The sequence below is a fragment of the Hemiscyllium ocellatum genome, chromosome 36 (assembly GCF_020745735.1).
Source record: "Hemiscyllium ocellatum isolate sHemOce1 chromosome 36, sHemOce1.pat.X.cur, whole genome shotgun sequence".
Taxonomy (NCBI): Eukaryota; Metazoa; Chordata; class Chondrichthyes; order Orectolobiformes; family Hemiscylliidae; genus Hemiscyllium; species Hemiscyllium ocellatum.
Window position 1 is genome coordinate 6,372,025 of NC_083436.1, and position 19,423 is coordinate 6,391,447.

The window sequence follows — 19,423 nt, forward strand, 5'->3', positions numbered from 1 at the left end:
TTTGGCCCAACAAGGTCACACCGATCCTCCAAACAGTAACCCTCCCAGACCCATTTCCCTACCATATCACTCTACTTTTACCCCGACTAACGCACCTAACCTGCAATTCCATGAACACTATGGGCAGTGTAGCATGGCCAATCCACCTAACCTGCACATCTTTGGATTATGGGAAAACCAGAACATCCAGAGGAAAGCAATGCAGACACTAGGAGAATGTGCAAGCTCCACACAGACAGTCGCCTAAGGCTGGAATCAAACCCAGGCCTGTGGTGCTGAGAGGCAGCAGTGCTAACCACTGAGCCACCATCATCTGCAAACCTTCTAATTATGCTTCCTGTTTTCACATCCAAATCATTAATATAAATGACAAAAAGCAGTGGACCCAGCACTGATCCTTGTGGCAGACCACTGGTCACAGGCCTCCAGTCTGAAAGGCAATGCTGCACAACCACCCTCATCTACCTTTGAGCCAGTTCTGTATCCAAATGGCTAGTTCTCCTTGTATTCCATTGTTAGGTTCATTTTTTCCCCGAGGTTCTTGTATACTTAATGCCAACCTTTGTGAACAAGCAAAATTTTAAGCACAGTACAATACAAGCTTTGGAGCAACCCTGAACACTTTTCACCATGATTGCAAAGCGTGTCCAGGGAAGCTGTCTCTGAACAAAGGAAACTGTTCTTCCTTTATACAAAATCCTTACATCACAGTCAGTAATACTCACAAGACAACCCCCAGTCATTCCCTCACAGTCACATGACACTCAAGCCACAAGGCAGTGACCACCTTACCTTCAGAAATAATATAATGCAAATTATCCCTTAATGGCCAGATCTGAAGTGAATTGTATTTTTTTTACTACAGGCAGTAGTCAGAATTCCAACTATAATGTTCTCATTGATTTCAAAATAGCTGATGAAAATGTAAACAGGCTTTTGAATGACAAGGAGAAATTAATTTCTTACAAGCTCTCTGTAAGCCAGGGGCATCCCACCCTAGCCTCGGGACGTCCAATTTCGTGTAGGTCATCAGAGCAAGTTAACTCTTTAATATCACACCGTGTGATCTAACTTTGCTAACCAGTCTACCATGAGGAACCTTGTTGAATGCCTTACTGAAGTCCATAAAGAACATATACACCGCTCCGCCCGCACCAATCCTCTTTGTTACTTCTTCAAAAAACTCAGTCAAGTTAGCGAAACATGATTTCCCATGCACAAAGTCATGTTGACTATCCCCGATCAGTCCTTGCCTTTAAAAAGTATATAGTTAATGCCAGCACACTGAACAGCATTGAGGTAAAGAGGAATCTTGGGGTTCAAAGTGGCCACATAAGTAGATAGGGTGGTGAAGAAGGCAGATGGCATGCTTACCTTTATTGGTCAGGAAATTGAGTACAAGAGTCAAGGTGTCATGTTGCAGCTTTATTAGACTTTGGTTAGGCTGCACTTAGAGTTCTGGTCGCCACATTACAGGAAGGGTGTGGAGGCTTTGGACAGTTGCAGAACAGGTTTACCAGGATGCTGCTTGAATTCGAGGATGTGAACTGTAATGAGAGGCTAGAAAACTCTGGTTATGTTCTCTGGAGTGGCGAGGCTGAGGGGAGACTTGATTTAGGTGTATAAAACTATGAGAGGCATAGATCGGGTTGACGGACAGAATGTTTTTCCAGAGCTGAAATTTCTAAAACTAGGGGGCATGCATTTAAGGTGAGAGGAAGAAAGTTCAAAGCAGGTGTGAAGGGTAGGTTTTTTAATACAGCGAGTAGTTGGAGTGTGGAATGTGGGTGGGGGTGGGGGAGGGGGGAGGTGGATACGATGGGGATGTTTAAGAGACTTTTAGATAAGTACATGAATATGCAATGAATGTTGGGTTATGGACCAAGGCAGGCAGAAGGAATTAGTTTAATTTGGCATCATTTTCGGGACAACATCCTGTGCTGTACAGTTCTACATTCTATGACATGTCACAGTGAAGCAATTTTATTAAGCTTCCCATTGTAATGTCAACAAACTGACCTCAAATTGAAATTGGATATAGATTTGAAAAAGATAGATTTTCTTGGCTGTAAGGTAGGAACAGGGAATGGGGCTAATAGGATTCTTTCAGAGAGTTGACAGAAGCCTGATGAACCAAATGGTTTCCTTCTGTAGTGTTTGATTCTGTAATCATGTACAACTTACGCAACAGTTAACATAATTGGGAGAGTTATATCCTAAATGTAAGTCAAACCCTAAATGTAAAACCTGTGCATTCCTGGTATTTTTGAGCAAAACCTTTTATTTCCATCAAAGGACTTCGCAGACATAAACTTGAGTTGCAAACAGTGTTTTCTCTAAGTTTCTTTTCACAATATTTATTCTGTCCATCACAAATGCTTAATAGCAGCAGTGTGTATTATCTACAAGATTAACAGCTGAAATTCACTAAACATCCTTAGTACCTTCCAAATCCATAGCCATTTCCATTTAGAAGGACAAGGGCAGCAGATCCATGGGACGCCACTGCCTGCAAGTTCCCTTCAAACCACTTACCATCCTGACTTGGAAATATGTTGCCATTCCTTTATTGTCACTGGGTCAAAATCCTGGAATTCCCTCCCTTAGGGTAATGAGGGCACGTAGATTGCAGTAGTTAAAGAGGGCAGTTCATCACCTCCTTCCTAAGTACAACTAGGGATGGGTATAAATGCTAGCCAGCCAGAACACCATGTCCCATGAGTGAACTAGTGTTTGTTGCACTGCATGGGCTTACTAAAATTGTCATTTGGCTGGGAACTACACCCAACTTATAGAAACTGCTGCTTGTACTGAGAACGTGTATAAGATATAAGCAGGTAGGAAAGAGTTAAGTTTTGAGTTTTGTGAAACCAGAGGTTCAGCTGAGCATGTCTCAGATCAGATCAGATCAGATAAGAACTTGCAGTTAACAGTGGGGTGCTGGAGGCAAGGATAATGGATTAACAGGGTGGAAAAGCATTCATTATGTAGAGTCATTTAACAGTATTAGAAGCATTCAGTATGTAAGGTCAGTTTAACAAGTGAAAAGTATTCATTTGTTTGGGTTCAAGTCTCCTGGCTGGGTAATTGAGATTCAAATCCTCTGGTACTGGGATTCGAGTCCCTTGGGGTGGGTTTAGATTGAGGTTTGAATCTCCTATGCTGTGTTGGAGTTGGAGTATTTAAGTGAGATTCGAGCTGCCTGTGTTTAAGTGGGGTTCGAGCTTTCTGTTTTCATGTGAGGTTTGAGCTCTCTGTTCAAGCAAGGTTTGAGTTTTCTGTGTTTAATTGGGGTTTGGGTTTTCTGTGTTTTAAGTGAGAATTGTTGTCTGTGTTTAAGTGGGCTTCAAGCTCCCATGAGGAGTGAAGTGAGAAAGGGGTTAAAGTCCCCTAGTGGTGACATTTTATAAGTGTAATTTCAGTGAGAGGTTGGAAAAAAAATGAAGGAGAGAAGTGCTGAAATTAAGGTTGTACTAGTACTTGAGTTGAAGGAGGAGAATTTCAATGTAAATTGTGCCATGCTGAGAGTGTTTGATGTTTAAAAATGTTGGTTTGTTAAAATTCTGGTTCAGAAAATCCTTTTAATTAATGGTTTTGCCTTATTTGAATCCCGATCTCAATTCAATGTGTTTTGTGAGCTGTGTAGTGGGGCAGATTTTGTTTTTGCATTGAAATTGTACAACATTATCTCCTCAAAATTGTCAAACTTGTAACCTTAAAACAAATTGATTGAGGGCCTTGAGCCCCTGAGTTTCAAATTCTACAATGCCCATTTTAAAAAAAGCGATTGGGTCAGTCATCATGCTTTAGTCAGATGGGAGTATTGCATTAAAATATCTTTGCTGCTGTTGTGCAGTGTGCTTACAAAAAGAAGAGTGCGTTTTTAGTTTGATGTTTTGTTAAAATTTTCTAGAGAATATCAGAACTTGAGGCTGCACTGCTTAAATTCTGTTAATTATTGTTAAGACTTTATTGGCCCCCTTCATATTGCAAATTCAAAGAATGTTGATCTCTACCAAAGCTGCTACTGTAATTCTGACTGTCTTATTTGGGAAGTTTTGTTTGGAGAACATATTTTAAAATGTTCAGTATTTGTTTCTCATGAATATTTGAGATTTAAATCTGAACTGAAACTGCCTCTTCAATTGATAAAGCACAGGAAACATCTTGTTGTTTTCTTGCTGTTTAAGACTTTTGAGATACTTTTCCTGACAGCTTTCACATTAGCCAAGTATCAATTTGTTAAAAGAAAATAATTTTTGAATAACCTGAAAGAATTTACCTGAAGGTTTGATTTTAGGACCATTGATTGTTGTTTTTATAATTGACTGAATTGTTTTGGCAGTAAGATTTAGAAGTTTATGGATTGTATAAAACTTGATAATGTCATAAAAAGTGAACAGAGTAACAGATTTCAAGATGACTGAGAATGTTGAAATAGGTGTGATATTTTGTATGTAATGTTGGTCCTGCTGGTTGTGGGTATGGGCTCCTTTTATACTTGTCAGTAGTTGGTTTGTGGGCTACCATGATACCATGATACCAGAGGTCTGAGTGGTCTGGTGGTAATTTCTGATATGACCTTAATATATGGCAGTGTGGCCAGTGTCTGGACATATTTTGTCTTCCTGTTGTGGTCTGCTGTTAGGTATCAGTAGGCTATGCTTTTTGGGTACCTGTTGTTTCTGAAGAAGTTGTGTCGGTGTTCTTCTGTTCTGCGCAGCTCCGGGATGCTGCAATGTGTTATGGCTTGCTTGAACGATGTTAAAATGCAGCTCCATTTGTGGGTATTGGAATGGTTGTTGTAATTGAATTCTTGTTCTGTGTGGGTGACCTTCTTGAATAAGCTGAGAACGTGGTGCTGGAAAAGCACAGCAAGTCAGGCAGCAATTGAGGAGCAGGAGAATCTGATGAAGGATTCCTTATGAAGGGCTCTTGCCCGAAACGTCGATTCCCTGCTCCTTGGATGCTGCCTGCTCTGCCATGCTTTTCCTGCACCACACTCTTACTCCTTACTTTGTCCTTCCTGTTAAGCTTGTCTAGAGCTGCCCATTGGCCTAAAGAAGAGTGGACTCACAGAGGAAGCCCAACAGACTATTAGGCAGACAGTGGCTCCAATGTTAAACAGATATAAACAAGGAGACACCCTCAACACACCAGAGAGAAAAGCCATGAAGGGTTCAGGAGGGACAAAAACATTATAATCTTACCAGTGGGCAAAGGGCATATGACTGTCATATTGAACACAGAGTACAATACATAGAGAAAGTGAGCACACTACTAGCAGATACCGACATTTATCGACAGTTGCAACACCATAACTGAAAACCACATCACAGTTAGCTTGAGAAAACTACATCAGACAGGAGAAATTAACAAGACTAACTTCCAAACGTGAAGCCAGAGAGATCCAATGCACCCCACTCCTATGGGCTCCCAAAGGTATGCAAACCAGGAATCCCTCCTCAGTCCCATAGTTTCACACTCAGGAACGCTAACATACTGACTAGCTAAAGAACTGCTTCAAAGACTAAAACACCTAGTGAACAACTCAACCCAATCCATCCACTCCACCCAAGAATTCCTCATCATCAAGGACACCAGAATAGACTAGGAAGAGATTAGGGTCTCCTTTGACATGACAGCACTGTTCATCTCTGTCGAGATTACCCTAGCCAAAGAAGCACTAGTCTTGCTATTTGAAGGACCAGAAATGCAGGCAACCTACAACACCAATTTTAGAAAAGACAGCATCCTCAAAATACTAGATCTCTGCCTCACTACCCACTTCATCTTCAATGGCCAGGTATACAAACAAATCAACGGATCACCGATATCAGAGCTAATAGAAGAAGCTGTTATGCAAAGACCAGAATGGACATCAGTTTCCACTATCCAGCCTAAACTGTGGATCCACAATCTAGCTGACACCTTTTCTCTGTACCAAATAGTTAGAGGAAACCCATCAACTCAAACAACATCCTTACCGGCATAAAATTCACTTAGGAAGAAGAGAACAACAACCAACTCCCCTCCCTGGATGTAATGGTCAAACGCAGGCCAATGGGGAGCTCTGCACCAAATTATATAGCAAGGCCGCCCACACAGCCCAATTACTCAACTGTAACAGCAACTATCTCAATAGCCAAAAATGGAGCTGCATTGTTCAGCTGATGCATTAACACAATGCAGCACCCTGGAGTTGTGCATAGCAGAAGAGCCACACCTACATAACGTCTTCAGAAACAATGGGTACCCAGAAAGTGCAGTCTGCCGATACCTGCATGACAGACCACAACAGGATGACACAACATGTCTGTACGTATTGGCCACACTGCCATACATTGACGGCATATCAGAAGTGACCACCAGACTACTCCGACCTTTGGGTATCCTGGTAGCCCACAAAAAGAAGGGCTTATGCCCGAAATGTCGATTCTCCTGCTCTTTGGATGCTGCATGATCTGCTGCTCTTTTCCAGCAACACATTTTTCAGCTCTGATCTCCAGCATCTGCAGTCCTCGCTTTCTCCTAGCCCACAAATCACCTACCACACTGCAAAGAATCCCATCCCCACAACCAGGACCAACTTTATATACAAAGCACTAAAGCTTCACCGGAGGCAAACTGATGATATTACCTAGAATGGTGATGAAATGTTGCTCAACAATCTGTTTAGATAAGCTATGAATTAAAGTTTTCTGGCTCAGAGGTTGGGACACTACCACTGTACTGCAATAACTCCTATGGGCCTGCTTTATGCTATTTTAATCAATCTGCACAAGAGGTTTATGAATTATATCAGAAATTTGAAAAGGGACCAAAAAAAACTATGACCGTATGAAAGCAGAGGTATCTGTTTGCAAGTATTTGCAACACTAATTGTTCATATCTGTGTTTAATCTAGTTCTCATTGTTTTTGTGATATTGCAAAGTTAAAAGGACAACGGTCCCATCTGTCTGTGGAAAATGTAGGGTGTGAGGAATGGCTGACAGAAGGGATTGGTGCATGCAGCCTGTTTTGAGAAATTAAGTTTCAAGGTTGGGTGCATGGATGAAGAATCGGACTATGCTCGTGAGTTGAAATGTGTGGTGTTGGAAAAGCACAGCAGGTCAGGCAGTATCCGAGGAGCGGGAGGGTCGATGTTTCGGGTATAAGCTCTACTCACTTTTTCCTATGATCATAGGTGGAGAGGGAAGAGAATGGAGGTCCAAGCTTTCTGAATGGGACCTATAGGAGCGTTCCTTTTCTTCCTAACCAACAGAGAAACCTGAAATAGTTTTAAATTTGACTTGGTGATAGTGCTTCTCCAATTTGCACTGCGGGTTGAAATTGCCCAATGCCTTATCTTCACAATGGACATCCAGTCCCTGTACACCTCCATCCCCCATCACGAAGGACTCAAAGCCCTCCGCTTCTTCCTTTCCCGCCGCACCAACCAGTACCCTTCCACTGACACCCTCCTTCGACTGACTAAACTGGTCCTCACCCTGAATAACTTCTCTTTCCAATCCTCCCACTTCCTCCAAACTAAAGGAGTTGCCATGGGCACCCGCATGGGCCCCAGCTATGCCTGTCTCTTTGTAGGATATGTGGAACAGTCCATCTTCCGCAACTACACTGGCACCACTCCCCACCTTTTCCTCCGCTACATCAATGACTGTATCGGCGCTGCCTCGTGCTCCCACGAGGAGGTTGAACAGTTCATCAACTTTACCAACACCTTCCATCCCGACCTCAAATTCACCTGGACTGTCTCAGACTCCTCCCTCCCCTTCCTAGACCTTTCCATTTCTATCTCGGGTGACTGACTCCCACAGCTACCTGGACTACACCTCCTCCCACCCCGCCCCCTGTAAAAACTCCATCCCATATTCCCAATTCCTTCGTCTCCGCCGCATCTGCTCCCAGGAGGACCAGTTCCAATACCGTACAGCCCAGATGGCCTCCTTCTTCAAGGATCGCAGATTCCCCCCAGACGTGATCGACGATGCCCTCCACCGCATCTCTTCCACTTCCCGCTCCTCTGCCCTTGAGCCCCGCCCCTCCAACCGCCACCAAGACAGAACCCCACTGGTTCTCACCTACCACCCCACCAACCTCCGTATACAGCGTATCATCCGCTGTCATTTCCGCCAACTCCAAACGGACCCCACCACCAGGGATATATTTCCCTCCCCTCCCCTATCAGCGTTCCGCAAAGACCACTCCCTTCGTGACTCCCTCGTCAGGTCCACACCCCCCACCAACTCAACCTCCACTCCCGGCACCTTCCCCTGCAACCGCAGGAAATGTAAAACTTTGCGCCCACACGTCCTCCCTTACTTCTCTCCAAGGCCCCAAGGGATCCTTCCATATCCACCACAAATTCACCTGCACCTCCACACACATCATCTATTGCATCCGCTGCACCCGATGTGGCCTCCTCTATATTGGGGAGACGGGCCGCCTACTTGCGGAATGCTTCAGGGAACACCTCTGGGACGCCCGGACCAACCAATCCAACCACCCCGTGGCTCAACACTTTAACTCTCCCTCCCACTCCACCGAAGACATGCAGGTCCTTGGACTCCTCCATCGCCAGAACATAACAACACGACGGTTGGAGGAAGAGCGCCTCTTCTTCCGCCTGGGAACCCTCCAACCACAAGGGATTCAACTCAGATTTCTCCAGTTTCCTCATTTCCCCTCCCCCCACCTTGTCTCAGTCGATTCCCTTGAACTCAGCACCGCCCTCCTAACCTGCAATCCTCTTCCTGACCTCTCCGCCCCCACCCCACTCCGGCCTATCACCCTCACCTTGGCCTCCTTCCACCTATAACATCTCCATCGTCCCTCCCCCAAGTCCCTCCTCCCTACCTTTTATTTTAGCCTGCCTGGCACCCTCTCCTCATTCCTGATGAAGGGCTCTGGCCCTAAACGTCGAATTTCCTGTTCCTTGGATGCTGCCTGACCTGCTGTGCTTTAACCAGCAACACATTTTCAGCTCTTTGGAGTAAAAGCTGAGCTCTGATATGATCTGTAAAATGCTACTGCTAATGTAAAATTTACTTCTGAGTTTTAAACATTTATGTTTAATTTGCTGTTTAAAATTTTTAAATGTGATTTTTTGGGAGCCAAAATATTCATCAAATCAATATTTTTTTCACCTGAGGTTTCCACATAGGCTTTTCTGTAAATTATTGGAGAGATGCATCAAAGTGCTTTGGTAGATCTTTTTCTTTTCAGTTGTTTATTTGTGTTTAACAGATGCGATTTATTTGAGAATTGGCTATTCAACAAAAAGGCTTCAATTTAGAAGCCAATGAATTATTTTTGAATGAACCCCTAAGGAGTACTGATAAGCAGAGGGATCTGGGTGTGTAGGTCCAGAGATCACTGAAGGTGGCAGTGCAGGTAAATAGGATAATAAAAAAGGCTTGTGGCATGCTTGCCTTTATTGGAAGGGGTATGGAGTGTAAGGATAGACAAGTTATGCTGCATCTTTATAGAACTTCAGTTAGGCCACACTTGGAATATTGTGTGCATTTCTAGTCATCACATTACCAGAAGAATGTGGATGCTTTGGAGAGGGTACTGAAAAGGCTTGTGGGAGTATGGTATGGGAATAGATGGGGTGGGGGGGGGGGGGGGGCGGTGGAGTTTATAGCTATGAACAGAGGTTGGATACACTGGGTTTGTTTTTGCTGGAATGTAGGAGGTTGAGGAGCAACCTGAAAAAAAGCTTGCAAGATTATGAATGGCATAGATGGAATGGAAAGTATGATGCTTTTTCCCAGGGTGAAGGGGTCAGTTACTAAAGGACGCAGATTCAAGGTGCAAGGGTGCAAATTTAAGAGATGTGCGAGGCAAGTATTTCCACACAAAGGGTAGTGGGTGCCTGGAACATATTGCCAATGGAGGTGTTTGAAGCAGACACAATAGCAGCTTTCAAGAAGCACCTAGACGAATACATATCCTGTAAGTGAAGACAGTTTTGGTATGGAAGGACAAAATGTGGCGACACAGGCTTGGAAGGCTGAAGGGTCTGTTCCTGTATTGTATTGTTCTTTGTTTTAAATGGCACACACCAAATAATTGAATGCTTTGGCTATTTGCTCCACTTAAGTTTTTTTCTACGATGCCGTTGTACTTTGAAAAGGTATTTAAAAATTGTACATGTATGGTCTGGAAAATTCGCACATGAGATTCTAGGTTGTGGTGAGTGGAAAAGAAATTTGTGAAGGTCACTGATTTGTAGGAGAAACTGAGAACTCAAACACTAGTTGGGAAAATATAATGCGAAAGGCAACCAATCATTTGTTATCTACATCGAGACTAAAGGTTTTTTTTCCCCCGTTATCTCTGAGCCTTTGTTCATTAGTAGGGCCGTCTGTGAAGGTAGTACGACTGTTATGTAAATCGAGGTTAAATAAACATTTTTAAAGCTGATTGTATAATGTACCCAAGGTAGTACTTTGAATGACCTTGGAACATGGGCACATGTTAAAATGAGTATCAGATTAGTAATCAGCCATTTCTTGAATGGCAACGTCTGAAAAGCAGCTGTCAGACACTAGCTGAGGTCATAACCATGGAATGCGGAAGCGATGCGCTTGCAGCATTTGTTGCACATATCTTGCAGCCAGTCGAGGTAGTCAGGTCACCAAGGCCGGAAATGAGTCGTCCGATGGAATTTTGGTTTTACTTGCCTCTCCACGAACACAAGAGAAAGATAGATTCCAAAAATTTGCTTGCGATAAAAAAAAGTGCTGCACAGTAAAAGGCCTTTCAAAAAAAATGGTAGAACTCGACTTTGTCTATAATATATGGATTAGAGCATTGTTTTGCTTGTCACTGAAGTTATATTTGGTTTTGTATTTTTACTTTTTAAAGCAACAAACATCATCACGGTGTCGGTGTAGTTCAGATAATGGGCTGATTTTTTTCTTAATGGCCGCACACTCGACTGGTGAGTGCTAGTGTAATTCAGTTAAATTGTGTTAGTTTTTTTTCGTTGTTGTAGATGCCTGTTGTAGATACTTAAAGAGCCTGTAAGGGATTAAAATTGCAAAATGAGACTCCGTGTTGAAGGTTTCCAAATGCATTTGATGATATAATTGTTTAGTATAGTGCATAAGAAACGAGTTTCAGATTTGTTTTGGTTGCATTTCTGGGAAGTTGGCTGGTCAAATGTTGGTAGTTATTTACATACCTTTCCATTTTTATTAATTTACAGTCTGTGTACAGTTATGCACCATATTTTTCAAGAGTCCCTGTGCAATGTAATTGGCATTTTAATGAAAAATAAACCATTTCAGTGGAGTAACTCTCTTAATCAAGAGCAAATGACGTTGTTCAGAAACAGTTGAGTGCCTTCTCAACTACAATTTAAATCTTTTTAGTGATGACTCAGTGAAAAATAACTTGGAACATCTTAGCTTTCTGCTGACTTCTCTTTTGTTATTGACAAATTTAGAAGCAATATTGCACTTTGTTTCACTTGTATGCGGAAAACCTGATTAAATCGATTCAATTTCCCCATGCATTGTAAATTACAGTCTTTATTGTAAATGGACTAAAACCTGTTTTGCTCACAATAACCGAGTTGAACAGAAGAGTACATTGTCTTGGCAGCCAGCTTTTCACAATTACAACATCAATCATAAGTGTGGATGATCTCGTATCAGCTTTAGTTAAGTTCAGTTCTCTTGTACAATCAAAATTTCCAGACTTCTCACATTAGTATTGTTCCATTACTAAGTAAGGATAGAAATTTTGTAGGAAAAAACATGATTTATTGGAAAGTTGTTTTGTTTTGGATTTTTGTATGGTTTAGTAAGCACATCGTTCTTTATTACTTAAATTGTTAAGTCATAATGCAGCAGCATGCACTTTGGTATGCTGTGAAATGCATATAATCTGATGCTGCTGTTTTTATAAACTTCTGTCATTTTTGAAGATTGTTTCTTGGCAAAGAGAAGCCACAGCCATAGTGATGCATGCAAATTGAATTTAGTTTGTGACACAGAATGTTAGTTGCGTGAGGTTAATGTTTGTGATTCCATAGAAAGGAATAGCCTAGCAATGGGGGTTGGACTGCTGTGAAATTGGAATGTTGGGGCCCAGGTTAAGGGTAAAGAACTTTAAATAACTTAGGAATCAGCCGGACTGGTTATGTGTCATACTTGTATATTGCATAAATATATGCCATATAACCATAAACCAGGGACAAACTAAAACAGTGTTTATTTTGAAGACTCCATTTCTGGCATATTCTGGAGAAAAAGTGTAAGAATAGCACATTGTTCTGACAAGCTGGGGAAAAAACATCATTATGTTAATGCAAGGCTCTAAAATGCTTGAGTGTCATTATTGTCTTTAAAGATCTCAGAATACCAATAATAATCAAGGGATAATACATTTTGTATATGTTCAAGGTTTGTGTCAAGATCTGTAGCTCGGGTGCCAGTTGTCATGGTTGTAGGTATGTTCGCTAAGCTGGGAAGTCGATTTGCAGATGTTTTGTCCCCTGTCCAGGTGACATCTTCAGTGCTTTGGAGCCTCCTTTGAAAAAATGAGGACTGCAGATACTGGAGATCAAAGTCAAAAAGTATAGTGCTGGAAAAGCAAAGCTGGTAGGTAGCACCTGAGGAGCAGGAGAGTCGGTGTTTTGAGCATAAGCTCTTCGTCAGGAATATGGAGAAGGCCTACGGGCTGAGAGATAACTGGGAGGTGTGTGGAGCTGGGGGGGGGGGGGAAGGTAACTGGGAATGTGATAGGTAGATGAAGATGGGGGTGATGGTAATAGGTTGGAATGGAGGATAGAGTGGATAGACAGGAAGGAAGATGGACAGGTAGGACAGTTCCAGAAGGCGGTGCCAAGCTGGAAGGTTAGATTTGGGATAAGGTGGGGGGAGGGGAGTTGACGAAACTGGTGAAATCAACTTTGATCCCTTGTGATTGGAGGGTCCGAAGGAAGAAGCTGAGGCATTCTTCCTCCAGGCATCAAGTGGCTCGTCTACGTTGAAGAGACAGGATGTCAACTTGCAGAATGTTTCTGAGAACATTTCTGGGGCACACGCTCTGAACAACCCCACCGCCCTGTGGCCAAACACTTCAACTCTGCCTCCCACTCTGCCAAGGCCATGCAAGTCCTGGGCATCCTTCACCTCCAGGTTCCAGTCACCTGATACCTGGAGGAAGAATGCCACATCTTCTGCCTTGAGATCCCTCAGCCACACGGGATCAATGTTGATTTCACCAGTTTCCTCATCTCCCCTCCCCCATCCTTATCCCAGATCCATCCCGCCAACTCGGCACTGCCCTCTTGAACTGTCCTACCTGTCCATCATCTTTCCCACCTATCTGCGCCACGCTCCACTCTGACCTATCACCTTCACTCCCACCTTCATCTACCTATTGCATTCCAAACTACCTTCTCCCACCCCACTAGCCCAACTTCACTCCCATTTATTTCTCAGCTCCCTTGGGCCTCCCCCACATTCCTGATTAAGAGCTTACACTCGAAACGTTGACTCTCCTGCTTCTCGGATGCTGCCTGACTGGCTGTGCTTTTCCAGCGCCACACATTTTGACAGCCTACTGTGAAGCGCTGCTGTACTTTGACCTCTGGAATTTATTTGGTTCCATTTCTGCTGGATCCAGTTGCCAGTTCTGGTTGTTCATTGTAGTAGCTGGTATATTGGGTCTAGGTCAATGTGCTTTTTGATGGAGTCCAAGGCTGAGTGCCATGCTTCTAGAAATTCTCTGGCTGTCCTTTGTTTAGCTTGTCCTATGATTGTTGTGTCATACCAGTTGAATTTGTGGTCCTTATCATCTTTGTGCATGGCTACTAGGATTAGCTGGCTATGGTGTTTAGTGGCTAGTTAGAGTTTGTGAATGTGGATTGCTTGTTGTCTGCCTGTTTGACAGCTACGCTCAGACAACAACTCTCCAGGGCAAAAGGTCCTTTACCCATCATATGCAAGACTAATGTATGTTATAAGATTCCATGCAGAGACTGCATGAAACACAATAAAGAGTAAACAGGCGGACAAATAGCAATCCACATCCATGTTTGGATTTGTTGCTGAGAAATCGGCAGGTTTGTTGCTGGAAACGCAAACAAGCAGACAAAATGCACCCAGAAACCCTAACCACTCTCCCCACATCAAAGATATTTCGGAAATGACTGCCAGACTATTCTGACCTCTTGGCATCATGGTAGCCCACAAACACACCAACAAACTAAAATAGTAGCTAATGAGCTTGAAAGACCCTATACAGACAACAAGCAAAATGAGCATCATTAACAAAATATCTTGCAAGAACTGTAACAAATATCACCAAGTGTCACTACGTACTGTGGTTCTACCTGGCCCCAGTGTTGCGAAGGATGGGCCTAGCCTCGCTGCCGCGGAAAGCTCCGAGTAGTTGGACCATTCCATATCACCGGTCCTTCGTGAAGAAGTTTACGAAGAAAAGCACCTTTGACCACAAGTCAGCACGTAGTGTCCTTGAGACCCTTCGAGGAAAAGGAGAGGGTGGATCCTATCAAGCAGTTCCCTGAGCAGACTGTCAAAGCCATTTGGCAGAATGCCTCATTGCCAGAACCTTCCAACTAGCACCAAGACATAGCTTGGCTGATGGTGAGAAGGACTCTGCCTGTGAGATCCTTTATGCACGCCTGGGCATTCAGCTGCACCGCACGCAGCCCTCGAAGTGGCTGTGGGGAGGACGAGACTGTCACACACGTCCTTCTGGAATGTGCTTGTGCAGAAGAAGTCTGAAGAGGAATGCAGTAGTGTTTGTCGAGGTTCGTCCCGAGCAACGCAGTGACGTGGGACTCTGCTCTATGATCTGTTCCCAGGGACGCACGTAGAGATGAACATTATCTGTGCCTGGAGGATCATCAACTCGGTGAAGGACGCTGTCTGGGCAGTCCAAAACCTGTTGATCTTCCAGCTGAAGGAGTTGACCCCGACTGAGTGTTGCAGACTGGCACATTCCAAGGTCCAGGACTATGTGTTGAGGGACGCTTGAGGCAGCTGCCGCCAAGGCGTGGTGGGGAAAGACCACTGTAACATCTGTCTGCCTAAGAAGAATGGATGGGTGGGGGGGTCCACGCAGTCTTTTGGGCCCTGCTGATGCCTCAGCTAAATATATGGACATATGATTGATAAACGTACAGACCTGTATATACAGATGATAAATTCTGATCTCTGTATGCAAATGTTTACGTGTGTATGGCATGACCAACTGTACAGACCATCAAATTATTTTATGAATAAAATAGTTTTGAAATAAAAATACAAATATTACAGTGGACAACCATAGAACATAGAACATAGAAAAATACAGCGCAGTACAGGCCCTTCGGCCCTCGATGTTGCGCTGACCGAAGCCTACCTAACCTACACTCGCCCAATAACCTCCATATGCTTATCCAATGCCTGCTTAAATGACCATAAAGAGGGAGAGTCCACCACTGCTACTGGCAGGGCATTCCATGAACTCTCAACCCGCTGAGTAAAGAAAACAACCCGCTGAGTAAAGAACCAGGCAGAAACTAGCCACCAGAACACACAACCATCAACTAGCCACAAAAAGACGTGACTCAATATTACGAGTAACCTTACATACAGATGAGGAAGGACACCAATTTGATTGGGCAACACATCCATCCTCGGACAAGCCAAACAGAGACACTCTCGAGAGTTCCTAGAAGCATGGCATTCCAACTGAAACTCCATCAACAAGCACATCGACTTGGACCCCATTTACCACCGTCTGAGAAGAAGAACAGGAAATGACATCATCAACCCAAGGAAACCTAATCACAAATGGGAAGCGAGACATAGTGAGTTCTCAAAACTCACTAAATTCAGAACTTATCACATTGAGTTCCTCATATGGTTCCTTCTGAGAACCATTACCACAGATACACCTCCACGTAAGTTTCCTGCAGCAAGCACTGCGCTGTGGACAGCTATTTTACTTTGCAATAACATAATCAATGATGATCCCAAATTCCCTGGACTAGGATTGAAACTGGTGTGAGAGTCACCTTTCCACCCTGCATGGTGTCCAGTCTTGTTTCACTATCTCTCCTACCCCAATGATATAACAGTGTTAGGGCCTTAATTTGTACATTTTATATCAATGCTTAGATAACTGGTCCAAATATATGGTTGCTACGTTTGCTGATGATACAAAGAGAAGTAGGAAGGTTAGTTGAGGTTCGATGATAAAAGTCTGGTGGTAACCTCTGCCAGTGTGAGAATTTAGCCTCTGCTGTTGAGGGCTGTTGAGCAAACTGAGCACAATCAGCTGGATTAATTAACAAAAGATTCACTGCTTTTTGGGAATGTGGATATTTGACTACAATCAAATCAACCATTATTTTGTTGAATAAGAGAGCAGGCTAGTGGAGACAACTTGTTAACTCCAAATTTGTATGTTCATTTGTTAACATGATGTTCAGCCATGGATGGCCATTCTGTCCTGTCTATTAAATGGCCTTCAGCCACAGTCTGCTTCCCCCTTAGTCATGTCAGCTCTCCCACGCTCTCTCCCTTTAACCAATGAAACTTAATACAAAGGCCATTTATGCCATATTGCTACAATGTTAAAAAGTAAGTACTTAACCAAAGACCAGGGAGAAGTGAATGTTGCAGGAAAACTAGTATAAAAGCCAAATACTGTGGATGTTGGAGACTTGAAATAGAAGCAACTTACTGCAGAAACTCAACAGGTCTGGAAGGACATGTGAAGAGAGAACCAAAGTTAAGGCTTCACATCCACTGACTTCTGATTTATTGAACGTAAAGTTAACTCTCTCCCTGTAATAGGTGTTGCCGGACCTGTGGGAAACTGGTCTGGTGTCTGAAGCAGTGGTCTTCTCAATTGCGTTAATTAGGAAGGCAGACTTCATTCCGCGAAGTTGTGCTTTTAATGAGATGCTAATGCAAGTAGTTAAGCTTCATGATAACTACTGTTGAGAAGGTCAATCCACCTTGAGAGACCTTGATCGTTAAAGGTTACCTTGAAACCTGCTTTTTTCCGACTCTGATAAACTTCACCCACCTGCTATTCTTCTCATCTCCACGGAGAGGACAGAAAACCTAGTCCTCATTTCGAGTTGCTTCTAAGTAAGAGGAACCGTGATTATCCTAAGTCGATGGGCGGGCAGTTTTTCGTTCAGGTAATTGATTATTTGGATAATTGATTTGACCTTAAACAAATGAAGCTGTACTGCACATACGTGCATTAAAAAGCAAATTTAGAGTTTTTATTTCATTCAATCGCTAAAATTTGTACAAACATGATAGAGCTTAAAATTCATGACATTTTCCAAACCAAATCACTTTTGTGTACCTATATAATAAGTAAAATTCATTGAGGTGGTGATTGGATATTATTTTCAAAGAAAACATCCAGCGGCTGTTGCTTGAGGTGCTGTGGTCTCTCTTTTTTTGTGAGCTATAACATTTAGCAAAGATGCATCAACTTAACAGCATCGAATTGTCTTGAGCTTTGTACCACTCCAAGAAAAGTCACAAATGGTCAATAGCTTCCTTAATGGGGACTAGAGAAGGTGTTCGTATCAGCTTTTCCTGACCATCCACGGTGTCCGTACTTTCCCGCTGTCCTTCTGTGACTGCGTAGACTGATCATCGCCAAGTGTCTCTGTTCCGATGTCCGTTGTCGCAGTTCACCCAAGCATCAATCTCAGCCTCTGCAAAGTCTTCTAATCCCAGCTGTGAGGGGTTTTTGGTGATGTCAATGGTTAGCCTTTGATCCGGACAGGTGTCTTCTTCACTGTCACGGCTACCACCAGGCAAGCCATTGTACCAATACTCTGAGATTATCAACGGCTTGATGCTGTCCCAAGATTCAGCAATCGTGAACAAAGCGTCCTTAACTGTGAATGCCTTCATAATTTCCTGTATTCCTTTCTCTGTATTGTCTTCACCCAGGATGGCACTCAACGTTACGACGATAATATTTTTCATAATGGTGATGATTCCTTGAATGAGCGGATGTAACCTTGAAGTGGTGTTGGGTGGTAAAAACAAACACTTGATAGAATCAGCAGACGGAGCTAACTGGCTGCCTTTCACAGTTTGTGTCCATGCATTGTCAACAAGCAGAAGGACACATTTCTCGAGTCCAGTGCTTGTGAACTGACAGCAGGTACAAAATCTTCATGAAACCAAGATGAGAAAAGTGGATATGTCATCCATGCCTTAATTTTTGCTTCGTACTTCACGGAAAACAAGTTCTTGTCTCAGTTCTTGAAGCAACGTGGATTAGTATATCGCCCGATGCAGACAAGTGGTAATTTGAGTGCTGGTGACAATGACAAGGGAAAATCGTGATGCGATCATTTCGCACTTTATGTCCCGGCACCTGCTTTTCCGTGCTGGATGCAAGTGTTTTGTCCGGCAGTGCACATCAAAGTAATCCACTTTCATCAGTATTATACAATTGCTCAAGTTCATACTTTGCAATTCATCATTCACGAAGGAGTTTCTGTCTGTAGACTTCCTCGGTGTTGTTATCCACGGACTTCTGCTCTCCAAGAACGCTGAGTTGCCCAATGCTGTTACTATGTTTGAAGTGCTGTAACCAGCCCAATGATATGCTGCGATCAGACTCACCAGTATGGAGTCGTTCATGGAAGCTGGCAACTAGTTTCTAGTATCATTGGGCCAGATATGGGAATCCCCTTTTCACGCTGCTGTGAAAACCATAAAAATACAGTTGGGTAGAGTTGCTTGTCATTTGCTGATGTCATGGATTGTATTTTTAAAGCATTTGAAATGCCACTCGCCAAGCTTGCTTTCCTGATGTCAGATACTATGGCTATTCTAATGTACTCCTGTGCAATCTTTGATGCCTTTTCACCCTGAGCCAGAGGCTGTACAATTTCACTTTTCTCTTTAATTGTCACCGCGATCTGCTTTCTCTTCAGACATGGTAAGTATGTACAACAGACTCGATCAGTTATACCAGATACAAACTTGGAAAAAAGTCGTAGAGGGAATGAAGACTCCACAGATTTTGTCATGCATTTTAAATCCTTCAGTAAGCCAGTCATTTTTGTGTTAAAATTCTTTCAACGCTACGACAATTACTAAGATTGTTGCACCAGTATCGTTAACACCTCTTTGCTGCAACGTTTGCACATCTTCAATGCAGGTATTTCTCAGTCAAACTAAAAACTCAATCGTTGCACCATTGTCAGTTAAAATTATTTATAACACTGTTACAATTGACTGACTGAGATTGTTGCACCAGTGTCATTAACACCTCTTTGCACAACTTCTTTAGTGCAGATAACACTCGTTTACCCGTACTGTAAACAAAAGACGCGATCAAGGTACCATTGTCAGTAACAGCACTTTGTTGTAACGGTTTCACCTTCAGATCCTTTTC

The 19,423-nt window shown here is 43.1% G+C and overlaps 1 protein-coding gene across 5 annotated transcripts in view; it reads left to right on the forward strand.

Annotated features, from left to right (window-relative positions):
- The window catches only part of rapgef2b (Rap guanine nucleotide exchange factor 2b), a 393,772-nt gene that overhangs the window by 125,891 nt on the left and 248,458 nt on the right, over positions 1-19,423 (forward strand). Inside the window, exon 1 of one of the 5 annotated variants that reach the window (XM_060851739.1) lies at positions 10,880-10,952. The exons of the other annotated variants lie outside the window; for them this stretch is intronic. The gene's annotated coding sequence lies outside the window, so the exon portion shown is untranslated. Of the gene's footprint in view, positions 1-10,879; positions 10,953-19,423 lie in introns of those variants that run through there. 5 annotated transcript variants of the gene reach the window in all.